The following is a 13,564-nucleotide window of genomic DNA, read 5'->3' as shown; positions in this document are numbered from 1 at the left end:
CAACACAAGGAAGTGAGTTTTTATCTCCCAAAACCCCTTTACTTCAAACACATAGCAAGCCATGACATTTAAAATTATAAAAATGATTTTAGAAAAAGATATAGCTGGGACTTCCCTGGTGGCACAGTGGTTACGAATCCACCTGCCAGTGCAGGGGACAAGGGTTCGAGCCCTGGTCTGGGAAGATCCCACATGCTGCAGAACAACTAAGCCCAGGAGCCACAACTACTGAGCCTGCGCTCTAGAGCCCGTGAGCCACAACTACTGAGCCCGTATGCCACAACTGAAGCCCGCGCGCCTAGAGCCCGTGCTCTGCAACAAGAGAAGCCACCAAATGGGAAGCCCGCGCACCGCAACAAAGAGTAGTCCCCGCTTGACGTAACTAGAAGACCCAACACAGCCAAAAATAAATAAATAAATAAAAAGATATAGCTGGACCCTCACATATCTCCATGAGCCAGAAATGAAATAGAAACACAGTAAGATCAGTGGGGCCCATGTCTCAGGCTCGTGGGCTAAGTCTGGAAGCTGGACTTTGGCAGCTGCGTGGGCGTTCAGCTCCTGTGGGGGTAAAGTGCTCCACTCAATGTGAAGGACTGAAACTCACGGCTTGACAGCAGAGGCTGATGTGGGTTCCACTGCTTGGGAAAAGAAGTTGAAGAAAACAGCTGTCAGTCTAGGAACTCTGGCTTTATTAGAGCCTGGGGAGGTGAGGACACCTTGCTACCAGGGATTGTCAAGTTGTCTACTGGACTTGACTAGATATGCCATTTCCCTAATATCTGGGGCTGACGGATCATAATCCAAAGCCCTGGCTCTAGGTTGAGCTCCAGAGGGCCAGATGGTGGCATCCTGAGAAGGGATGAGAGGAAAGTCAGAAAGAGAGAGAAATCAAACAAAAACAAATCTTTTCTCACTCGAACCATAATTCCAAAACATATGAAAGAAGCTACTTGGTGAGAAAGATGGCCTTTGAAATTAACCATCAGATCAGAAATTTTCTCAAATTTCCACTGGAAATTTGTAAAAGAGTATAGAAAGACTTTAAAATAGGATGTTGAAAATGTTCAGAGATGAATGCACACCTTCCATTTCAAAAGGAAATTATGAAGCAAAAATAGACTGAAATGAAACAATATGAACAATAACCAATTAGAAATCCTTGAAATGAAAAATACCCTAATTGAAATCTAAAAGGCCGTAACAGGGGAATTCCCTGGAGGTCCAGTGGTTAGGACTCCACGCTTTCACTGCGGAGGGCCGGGTTCAATGCCTGGTCAAGGAACTAAGATCCTGCAAGCCACACAGGGTAGCCAAAAATAAAAAATAAAAAAAGGCCATAACGGGAGAAATTGTAGATTGAACACACTCGGAGAGTGAATTAGAGAATTGGAAGAGAGAACTCAGGAACTCACTCACAATATAACATGAGCTAAACAGAAAGAAACAGTAGTTAAAATATGGAGAACAGATTAAAAGGTTTAAATATTTATACAATAGGAGTTCCAGAGAATTGAAAGAAATGGCAGAGAAAGAAATATTTGAAAAGTACTGAGAATGTTTTTTTCCAGAATTGAAGGAAAAGCCTTAGGAATGAAAGAAATTTATACTCTGCCAAATTATTATTCAAGAGTATTAGAGGAGGTGAATCTCAGCATATAAAAATTAAGAAATTCTTACCACTCACAGGCCCTTCCTAACGAACAACTGAGTTTTGATTCTAACATGTACATTTGTTCACATCTTAACATCTCTGAAATCATGACGCATATTACAATCAATTGGCAACTTTTAGTTTTAGTTTTGTTTCCCCTTTTTAAAAATAAGTCTAGGGCTTCCCTGGTGGCGCAGTGGTTAAGAATCCACCTACCAATGCAGGGGACATGGGTTCGAGCCCAGGCCCGGGAAGATCCTACATGTCGTGGAGCAACTAAGCCCGTGCACCACAACTACTGAGCCTGCGCTCTAGATCCCGCGAGCCACAACTACTAAGCCCACGTGCTGCAACTACTGAAGCCCGCGCGCCTAGAGCCCGTGCTCTGCAACAAAGAGAAGCCATCGCAATGAGAAGCCAGCGCACCACAATGAAGAGTATCCCCCGCTCACCACAACTAGAGAAAGCCTGCGTGCAGCAACGAAGACCCAGCGCAGCCAAAAATAAATTAATTTAACTAATTAAAAAAATTTTTTTTAAGTCTAGATTTTTGTTTGCTTAGTTTTCTATGTCCTTATCCTAATGTATCTTCAAATGTTCCATCAGCTGTGTATATCTCTTCTCAAGTATACTTCTTCCCTTTAGGCACGCTATCTATCCCATCTCCTTGAAATCTCCTCTGGAGCCTTCTGACTTGTTCCAGTGGAAGCTGGTTGTCCTCTAAGCTAGCAGCATCATCGTCATCTTGGATTCTCCATTCACCATCATTTTGGGGATTTCCTTCACCTCTCTCTCATGATGAAGACCTGGTCCTCTAGTTCCCATTCTTTCTCCCTTTTGGTTTAACCCCTTGCTTTACTGGAGCAAATTCTCCTGTTGTGTCCCAAAAAATGCATAGGAAGTAACATTTTTTGAGATTTTGCATGTCTGAAAATACTTGATAGTTTGGTAGGGTTTGAATTCTAAGCTGAAAATTATTTTTTATCAGTATTTTGAAGGCATTTTTCCATTGCCTCCTAGCTTTCCATAAGAAAGGTGAGAATTCAGATGCCTTCTGATCTTTGAGGCTTTGTAGAAAACAGTTCTTTCTCTCTGAAAGGTTTTAGGAACACCTCCTGTCCACACTGTTCTGAAATTTTTCCATGGAGTACGGATTTTTAATCACCCTGCTAGACTTTTAATGGACCCTTTCATACTTTATGATGGGACCTTCATTCCAGCTCCAAGTCTTACCAAGTCCAAAGCCTCATCTCCTGTTGCTGTAACAACATTAAATCCCATCCTTAGTGACTGAGACCTACCTTGTCCCAGCTTCTAATTCTGCTCATCATACTAGCTTTGGGCTCCTTTTTGGTTTCTGCCCCCCAGAAATTTCCCTTTCTTGCTTTTAATCTGCCTTGGTGATATCATCCTGTCTCATGGTCTTAAAATACCATCTATACACTGACAACTTGAAAATTATATATCTACAACAGACCTCTCCAAACCTGCATATTCAACTGTTCCTTCATATCTCACTTGAGTATCCACAATAGAAATCTCAAACTTAAAATTACAAGCTGGAACTCCTGACAGCCCCCTAACCCTGCCCCTCCCCCAGTCTTTTGCTTCTCAGTAAATGGCATTCTTCCAGGTGCTCAACCTGAAAACCTCAGAGTTACCCTGGACTCTCTGTCTCACACCTGCATACAATGCCATCAGCAAATCCTCTCAACTCTACCTTCAAAACATATCCAGAAACCAGTGAATTCTTACCATCTCCATTGCTAACGCCTTGGTCCAAACCACCATCACATCTTGCCTCAATTATTAAAATAGCTTTCAGTGGTGCTGGACTATCACTTTGGTGCCCCCAGTGAACTACAGCTCCTGTATTCATGTCCTTGAATGGTTCCTCCCCTCAAAACCAAGGTGGCCCTGTACCCGCTTTAAATAAGAGAATGTGGGGCTTCCCTGGTGGCGCAGTGGTTGAGAGTCCGCCTGCCGATGCAGGGGACACAGGCTCATGCCACGGTCCGGGAAGATCCCACATACTGCGGAGCGGCTAGGCCCGTGAGCCATGGCCGCTGAGCCTGCGCGTCCGGAGCCTGTGCTCCGCAACAGGAGAGGCCACAACGGTGAGAGGCCCGCGTACCGCAAAAAAAAAAAAAAAAAAAAGAGAATGTGGCAGAACTGATGCTTGCCAGTGCTGAGCCTAAGTCTTTAGAAGGCGTGCCAGCTTTTAATTTTACACTCTGGAAGCCCTGCACTGTCATGTAAGAAGTCTGGCTATAGGACTTCCCTGGCGGTCCAGTGGTTAAGACTCCACGCTTCCACTGCAGGGGACGCGGGTTCGATCCCTGGTCGGGGAACTAAGATCCCGCAAGCCACACGGCATGGCCAAGGGGGGAAAAAACAAAGTCTGGCTACCCTGTTAGAGAGGTCACTTGAAGAGGGAGAAGCTATAAGACCATCTGGAGGTGAACCAAGGAATCCAGCCAACAGCAAGAACTAAACTGTCAGAACTGTGACCCCGGTGTTGCTGCTGCAGCCAGACCCCGACTGTGTGTGAACACATGTGAGCAAAGGAGCCATATGGGACATTCCAGGCCCCCTGAAATCGCTAGCCCTGCTGTGCTTTGTCCGAATTCCTGACCCACAGCACCATGAGTAACAATAAAAGTTTGTTGTTTCAGCCTCTAAGTTATGGGGTGGTTTATTTTGCCCCACATATAACATAAACTCTAGTGTCCCTGCTTCCTCCTTCACACAACTCCCCTCCCCGCCCCTTCAGTCTGTTCTCCACACAACGGTGGGAGAGATCCTTTCAAATCTAAACGAGGTCCTGTCACTCCTCTGCTCAGAATCCTCCAGTGCCTCTCATCTCACTCAGGGTAAAAGCAAAATCTTTACAACGGCCTACAGGGTCTCAGAGGGTGGCAAGCTAGGGCCAGAGGGCCAGACCCTTGTACTGCCCAGGAAAGAAGACTATTACACTTTTTTAAAGTTGTTTAAAAATTTTAAAGGAAGAATATGTGACAGACCATGTGTGGCCTGCAAACCTTAAAACATTTACTATCTGGCGCTTTACAGAGAAGTTTACCAAACTCTGCCCTTCTCGGTCTGGCTCCTCTATGACTCTTGGTCATTCCCTTTGCTCCCCTAGCTCCAGGCCAACTCCTCCTGTCATTCCTTGCAGTTTCTTGCAGTTACACTAACCAGCCAGGCATGCTCATGCCCTGAGGCCTTTGCTCTTGCACTTTCTTCCCCCGGGTATTTGCCCAGCTAACTCCTCTAGCTTCCTCAGGTCTTTACTCAAGTCACCTTCTCAGTGAGGCCTTAGCTGACCACGTTATTTAAAATTACAGTCCCCCTGCATACACTCCCTAACTCTCTCTGCTTTATTTTTCCTTATACCACATAACACGAACATGTACTTTTAAGTTTTTGTTATCATTGTTTATTTTGTATATTCTCCAATACAATGTAAACTCCATATGGACAGAAACCTTTGCTTTTTCACTGATGCATTCTCAGGGCCTAAAACTATTCCTGGTGTATTGTAGGTGCTCAGTATATATTTCTTGAAAACCACCACTTTCTTCTGTTTTCTGCGTAGCACTTGTCACTCGCTCTAAATACCATATTTTGGGGTTTGTCCACCAACTCATGATAGTGGGGACCACAGAACAATGCTCAACAGATACAGAATATTCAATGTAATATTTAGTCAATAAACAAACACACCTCCCATGCATCTTTTAAAAGAGGGAATGGGAAGTGAGGAGGTAGAAACACAGTAAGTCGACAACCTTCTCAAGAATTTTTGCTGTGAATGGGAGTGGAGAGATGGGATGGTGGCCGGGAGAGTAAATAGAATCAAGGGAGGGTTAAAAATGGGGATACAAGGCCTAACCAGATTGACACAATCAGTAGCATAGGAGAAAGGAGGGGATTAAAGAAGCAGAGTTCTTGGAGAGGTGAGAGCAGTGGGATGCAGAGCGTAGAAGCAGAGGTTGGCTGGTGATGGGAGGGAAGAAGGAGCAGCCTCCAGCCGAGTTAGAGCCTCGTACGTAGGTGGGAAGATGAGGGAGTTCCCATCTCCTGGCTTCGACTTCCTGAATGAAGCGTGGGAGGTGAGGTTATCTGCTGAAACTAAGGGTGAGCAGGATATTGGAGGTTTGAGAAGAGAGAAAAGTTAGAAACCTTACTAGGGAAATGTGAGAGGACAGCTAGGCAGTTGTTGAGGGCCCATTTGGAGTCTGTAATCACAAATTTAAACAAAAGCAGTCAGCCCAGTTGGTGATTTCTCTTGGGCAACATCCAGCTACTTGGTTGCACGTGCAGAAAAGACGGAGTTGAGTTGAATCAGGGTGATTGTAGCAAAGCAGTGGTTCTCACTGTGTGGTCTCCAGACCAGCAGCATCAGAATCACTGAAAACTGGTAAGAAATGTAAAGTCTCAGGCCTCATTCCATATGTCCTGAATCAGAAACTCAGCAGGTAGGGCCCAGCAATCTGTGTTTTAACAAGCCCTTCAGGCGAGGCTTATGCTACGCCCAGTCAAGTTTGAGCAGCACTGCAATAAAGGGAAAGAACAAGAGACCTGAGGGTGCTTATAAGGAAATAATTATAATGACAGACTAGAGAGTCTAAAGGAAATAAAGGCCTGAGGGACTGACCAATAGTGATAAAGTGGTGGGGATCAATGGCTTAGAATATAATGTGAATTGGGACTTCCCTGGTGGCGCAGTGGTTAAAAATCCGCCTACCAATGCAGGGGACACGGGTGTGATCCCTGGTCTAGGAAAATCCCACATGCTGCGGAGCAACTAAGCCCACGCACCACAACTACTGAGCCTGCGTTCTAGAGCCCGCGAGCCACAACTACTGAGCCCACGAGCCACAACTACTGAAGCCCGCACACCTAGAGCCTATGCTCCACAACAAGAGAAGCCACCGCAACGAGAAGCCCACGCACCACACTGGAGAGTAGCCCCCACTCACTGCAACTAGAGAAAGCCCGCGTGGCAACGAAGACCCAACACAGCCAAAAATAAATAAATGAAATAAATTTTTAAAAAGATTATAATGTAAATAATTGTAGTACAGCATATTCACTTTCTATTAATATTACTGCCAAATTACTACAAACTAAGTTGATTGAAACAATACTCACTGATTATCTCATAGTTCTGTAGGTCAGAAGTACAGGTACAACATGGCTCAACTGGGTTCTCTGCTCAGAGTCTCATAAAAGCTAAAATCAAAGTGTTGGTTGGACTGTATTCCTCTCAGGAGATTCTAAGGAGAAATCTCCTGAGATAATATAGGTTGCTAACTAACTTTATTTCCTTGAGGTAGGAGGTGTGGATGGCGAACTCGGAAAACCTTAAACTCACCTCCTCCCACAAGCACACGACCATTTACTGAGCAACTATCTATGAGAACGATCTGAAGATCAGCAGAAAAGATTTTCCACCACTAAAGATATAAAGAAGGAACTACAATGAGATGGGTAGGAGAAATGGAGACACGGTATAGTCAAGACCCACACCCTCAGGGAGGTGACCTACAAACGGGAGGATCATCACAATTGCAGAGGTTCTCCCTAAGGAGTGAAAGGTCCGAGCCACACATCAGGCTCCCAGCTCAGGGGTCCTGCACCAGGAAGATGAGCCCCCAGAACATCTGGCCTTGAAGGCCAGCAGGGCTTGTGTGCAGAGAGCCAGAGGACTGTAGGACTCTGCTCTCAAAAGGCACATGCAAAATGTCATATGCTTCAAGTCCCAGAGCAGAGGCAGTAATTTTAAAGGATCTTGGGTCAGATCCACTTGCTGACCTTGGAGAGCCTCCTGGAGAGGCAGGAGGCAACTGGGACTCCCTGGGGCACAGATGCTGGCCACAACCAATTTTGGGAGCTTTTTCTACCATGAGGACACTGGTTCTGGCAAGTGACTTTTTGGAGTACTGCCTCTAGCTTATTAGCCTGTGAACTTACCCACTCACCAGCACCAGTCCTGGGACCCCCGGGCCACACAGCCTGCCCCACCAGGTCCTGGCTCCCCAATCAGCAGGCCGGCACCAGCCGCACAGGTGGATTCTTAACCACTGCACCACAAGGGAAGTCCCAAAAAAAGAATTTTTAAAGATGAGGATAGGGCTTCCCTGGTGGCGCAGTGGTTAAGAATCTGCCTGCCAATGCAGGGGACACGGGTTCGAGCCCTGGTCTGGAAAGATCCCACATGCCGCAGAGCAACTGGGACTGCGTGCCACAACTACTGAGCATGCATGCCACAACTACTGAAGCTCGCATGCCTAGAGCCCATGCTCCTCAACAAGAGAAGCCACTGCAATGAGGAGCCTGTGCTCCTCAACAAGAGAAGCCACTGCAATGAGAAGCCCATGCACCACAACGAAGAGTAGCCCCCACTCGCCACAACTACAGAAAGGCCGCACGCAGCAAAGAGGACCCAACGCAGCCAAAAATAAATAAATAAATAATTTTTTTAAAAATGAGGATAGGTTAAGAGACCTCTGAGGGGACTTCCCTGGTGGTCCAGTAGTTAAGACTTTGCCTTCCAATGCAGCAGGTGCAGGTTCGATCCCTGGTCAGGGAGCTAAGATCCCACATGACTTGGGGCCAAAAAACCAAAACATAAAACAGAAGCAATATTGTAACCAATTAAATAAAGACTTTAAAAAATGGTCCACATCAAAAAATCTTTAAAAAAATAAAAAAAGACCTCTGAGACAACATCAAGTGTACCAACATTTGCATTTAGGGGTCCCAAAAGGAGAAGAAAGAGAGACAGAGGGCAGAGAACTTATTTGAAGAAATAATAGTTGAAATTTTTCCTAACCTAGGGAAGAAAACAGGTCCAGGAAGCGCAGAGAGTCCCAAACAAGATGAACCCAAACAGGTTCACACCAAGACACATTATAATTAAAATGGCAAAAATTAAAGATGAAGAAAGAATCTTAAAAGCAGCAAGAGAAAAGCAACTAGTTAAATACAGAGGAACTCCCATAAAGCTATCAGCTGACTTTTTAGTAGAAACTTTGTAGGTCTGAAGGGAGCTACCTGACTTATTCAAAGTGATGAAGGATAAAAACTACAGCGAAGAATACACTACCTGGCAAGGCCATCATTCAGATTTTCATGAGAGATAAAGAATTTTACAGAAAAGCAAAAGCTAAAAGAGTTAAACAGCACTAAACTGGCTTTACAAGAAATATAAAAGGGACTTCTCTAAGCAGAAAAGAATAGATCACAACAAGAATTATGAAAATTACAAAAGGAAAAATCTCATTGGTAATGGTAATGATACAGTAAAGGTAGCAGATCAACCATTTACAAGGCTAGTAGGAAGGTTAAAAGACAAAAGTAGGGGCTTCCCTGGTGGCACAGTGGTTGAGAGTCTGCCTGCCGATGCAGGGGACACAGGTTCGTGCCCCGGTCCAGGAAGATCCCACATGCCGCGGAGTGGCTGGGCCCGTGAGCCATGGCCGCTGAGCCTGCACGTCCGGAGCCTGTGCTCCACAATGGGAGAGGCCACAACAGTGAGAGGCCCGTGTACCGCAAAAAAAAAAAAAAAAAAAAAACAAAAGTAGTAAAATCACCTATATCTACAATAAGTAATTAAAGGATACAAAAAACAAAATGATGTAAAATATGATGTCAAAAACATTAAACATGGGGGGGGTGTAAAAATGTAGAGTTGTTAGAATGTGTTCAAACTTAGATTAACAACTTAAAATAATCACCTATATTTATAGGTTGTTATATATGAACCTCATGGTAACCACAAACCAAAAACCTATAATAGATACACACACAAAAAGGAGACCGGAATCCAAACATAACACTAAAGATAGTCATCAAATCAGAAGGGAAGAAAGCAAAGCAAGAAGAAAGGAAAAAAAAAAAAAAAAGAACTACAAAAACAATCAGAAAACAATTAACAAAATGTCAATAAGTATATACCTATCAATAATTACTTTAAATGTAAATAGACTATATGCTCCAATCAAAAGATATAGAGTGGCTAATTGGATAAAAACACAAGACCCATAAACATACTGCCTACAAGAAACTCACTTTGGATCTAAAGACACAGACAGGGCTTCCCTGGTGGCGCAGTGGTTGAGAGTCCGCCTGCCGATGCAGGGGACATGGGTTCGTGCCCCAGACCGGGAAGATCCCACATGCCGTGGAGCAGCTGGGCCCGTGAGCCATGGTCGCTGAGCCTGTGCGTCCGGAGCCTGTGCTCTGCAACGGGAGAGGCCACAACAGTGAGAGGCCCGCGTACCGCAAAAAAAAAAAGACACAGACAGAAAGTGAGATGATTGCTTAAAGGTATTCCATGAAAATGCAAACAAAAAAACAAACAAAAGCTAGGGTTGGGGCTTCCCTGGTGGTGCAGTGGTTGACAATCTGCCTGCCAATGCAGGGGACACGGGTTCGAGCCCTGGTCTGGGAAGATCCCACATGCCACAGAGCAACTAAGCCCGCGCGCCACAACTACTGAGCCTGCACTCTAGAGCCCATGAGCCACAACTACTAAGCCTGCATGCCACAACTACTGAAGCCCACATGCCTAGAGCCCATGTTCCGCAACAAGAGAAGCCACTACAATGAGAAGCCCATGCACTGCAACGAAGAGTAGCCCCCATTCACTGCAACTAGAGAAACCCCGCATGCAGCAACACAGACCCAACACAGCCAAAAATATATAAATAAAATAAATAAATTCATTTTAAAAAAAGCTAGGGTAGCAATACTTCTATCAGACAAAATAGACTTTAAAACAAAGACTGGTGCCACAACTAAGGAGCTGGTGAGCCGCAACTAAGCAGCTCTCAAGTCGCAACTAAGGAGCCTGCCTGCTGCATCTGTAGGAGCCCACGTGCCACAGCTAAGACCCGGCGCAACCAAATAAATAAATAAATATTGGAAAAAAAAACAAAGACTGTAACAAGAGACAAAGAAGGACATTACATTATGATAAAGGGATAGATCCAGGAAGAAGACATAACCATTGTAAATATGTATGTGCCCAACATAGGAGCCACATATACATAGAGCAAATATCAACAAGAATAAAGGGAAATTTTGACACTAACACAATAATAGTAGGAGACAAACACACCACTTACATCAATGGACAGATTATCTAGACAGAAAATCAATAAGGAAACTGTCACCATTTGCAGATGACATAATACTATATATAGAAAATGCTAGACACCACCAAAAAACTATTAGAACTAATAAGTGAATTCAGTAAAATAGCAGGATACAAAATTAATATACAGAAATCTGTTACATTTCTTTACACTAACAACAAAATACAAGAAAGAGAAATTAATAAAATAATCCCATTTACAATTGCATCAAAAAGAATAAAATACCTAGAAATAAATCTAACCATGGAGGTGAAAGATCTATACTTGGAAAACTATAAGACATTGATGAAAGAAATCAAAGATGACACAAACAAATAGAAAGATATACCATGCTCATGGATTGGAAGAATATTATTAAAATGACCATACTCCCTAAGGCAATCTACAGATTTAATGCAATCCCAATCAAAATACCAATGGCATTTTTCACAGAACTAGAACAAATAATTCCAAAATTTGCATGGAAACACAAAAGACTCCAAAGAGCCAAAACAATCTTGAGAAAGAAGAACAAAGCTGGAGGTATCACTCTCCCTGGTTTCAAGCTATACTGCAAAGCTACAGTCATCAAAGCAGTATGGTACTGGCACAAAAACAGACACATAGATCAATGGAACAGAATAGACAGCCCAGAGATAAACCCACACTTATATGGGCAATTAATCTACAACAAAGGAGGCAAGAATATACAATGGGGGAAAGACAGTCTCTTCAATAAGTGGTGCTGGGAAAACTGGACAGCTACATGCAAAAGTATCAAACTAGGGACTTCCCTGGTGGTCCAGTGGGTAAGACTCAGCACTCCCAATGCAGGGGCCCCAGGTTTGATCCCTGGTTGGGGAACTATATCCCACATGCATGCTGCAACTAATACCCAGCACAGCCAAAAGTAAATAAATAAATGTTAAAAAAGAAAAGAATAGTTTCAAACTGGACTATTCTCTCACACAATGCACAAATATAAATTCAAAATGAACTAAAGACTTAAATGTAAGAACTGAAACTTTTATAAAACTCTGAGAAGAAAACATAGCCAATACATTGTTTGATATAAACCATAGCAATATTTTTTTGGATATATCTCCTCTGGCAAGGGAAACAAGAGCAAAAATACACAAATGAGACTACATCAAACTAAAAAGCTTGTGCACAGTGACGGAAACTACCAACAAAATGAAAAGACAGAGAGAATTCCCTGGCAGTCCAGTGGTTAGGACTCCGTGCTTTCACAGCTGTGGGCCTGGGTTCAATCCCTGGTCAGAGAACTAATATCCCAAAAACCACGTGGCACAGCCAAAAAATAAATAAATTTTAAAAATAAAAAGACAGACTCTTCAATGGGAAAAGATACTTGCAAATGATATATCCTATAAGGGGTTAATATCCAAAATATACAAAGAACTCCTGCAGCTCAATATATTAAAAAAAAATTTTTTTAATGGGCAGAGGGACTTCCCTGGTGGTGCAGTGGTTAACAATATGCCTGCCAATGCAGGGGACACGGGTTTAAGCCCTGGTCCGAGAAGATCCCACATGCCGTGGAGCAACTATGACCGTGAGCCACAACTACTGAGACTGTGCTCTAGAGCCCATGAGCCACAACTACTGAGCCCATGTGCCACAATTACTGAAGCCCACATGCCTAGAGCCCGTGCTCTGCAACAAGAGAAGCCACTGCAATGAGAAGCCTGTGCACCGCAACAAAGAGTAGCCCCCGCTCGCCGCAACTAGAGAAAGCCCGCGCACAGCGACGAAGACCCAACGCAGAAAATAATTAATTAATTAATTAATTTAATTTAATTTTTAAAAAAATAGGCAGAGGGCCTGAACATTTCCCCAGAGAAGACATACAGATGGGTAACAGACACATGTAAAGATGCTAAATATCTCTAATCATCAGGGAAACCAAAACCAAAACCATGAGATATCACTTCACACCTGTCAGAATGGCTATTGTCAAAAAGACAACAAATAGGGCTTCCCTGGTGGCGCAGTGGTTGAGAGTCCGCCTGCCGATGCAGGGCACATGGGTTCGTGCCCCGGTCCGGGAGGATTCCACATGCCGCGGAGCGGCTGCGCCCGTGAGCCATGGCCGCTGAGGCTGCGCGTCCGGAGCCTGTTGCTCCGCGACAGGAGAGACCACAACAGTGAGAGGCCCGCGTATAGCAAAAAAAAAAAAAAAAAAAAAAAGACAACAAATAATAAGTGCTGTTGAGGATATTGAGGAAAGGGAACACTTGTACACTGTTGGTAGGAATATAAATTGGTGCAGCCCTATGAAAAACAGTATGACATTACCTCAAAAAATTAAAAATGGAACTACCATACAATACAGCAATTCCATTTCTGGGTATTTTTTCAAAGAAACCAAAAACACTAATTTGAAAAGACATATGCACCCCTATGTTCACTGCAGCATTATTTGCAATAGCCAACATAATGGAAGCAACTTAAGTGCCAATTGATAGATAAATGGATAGACAAGATGTAAAAAATATATATATATATACACCCAACCATAAAAAAGAATGAGGGACTTCCCTGGTGGCGCAGTGGTTAAGAATCCACCTGCCAATGCAGGGGACACGGGTTCAATCCCTGGTCCGCAAAGATCCCACATGCCGTGGAGCAACTAAGCCCATGCGCCACAACTACTGAGCCCGCATACCACAACTACTGAAGCCCGCGTGCCTAGAACTTGTGCTCCACAACAAGAGAAGCCCGCGCACCGCAACGAAGAGTA

The sequence above is a fragment of the Tursiops truncatus genome, chromosome 8 (assembly GCF_011762595.2).
Source record: "Tursiops truncatus isolate mTurTru1 chromosome 8, mTurTru1.mat.Y, whole genome shotgun sequence".
NCBI classification, from domain to species: Eukaryota; Metazoa; Chordata; class Mammalia; order Artiodactyla; family Delphinidae; genus Tursiops; species Tursiops truncatus.
The sequence above is the reverse complement of the archived record's forward strand: the minus strand, read 5'-3'. Positions refer to the sequence as shown.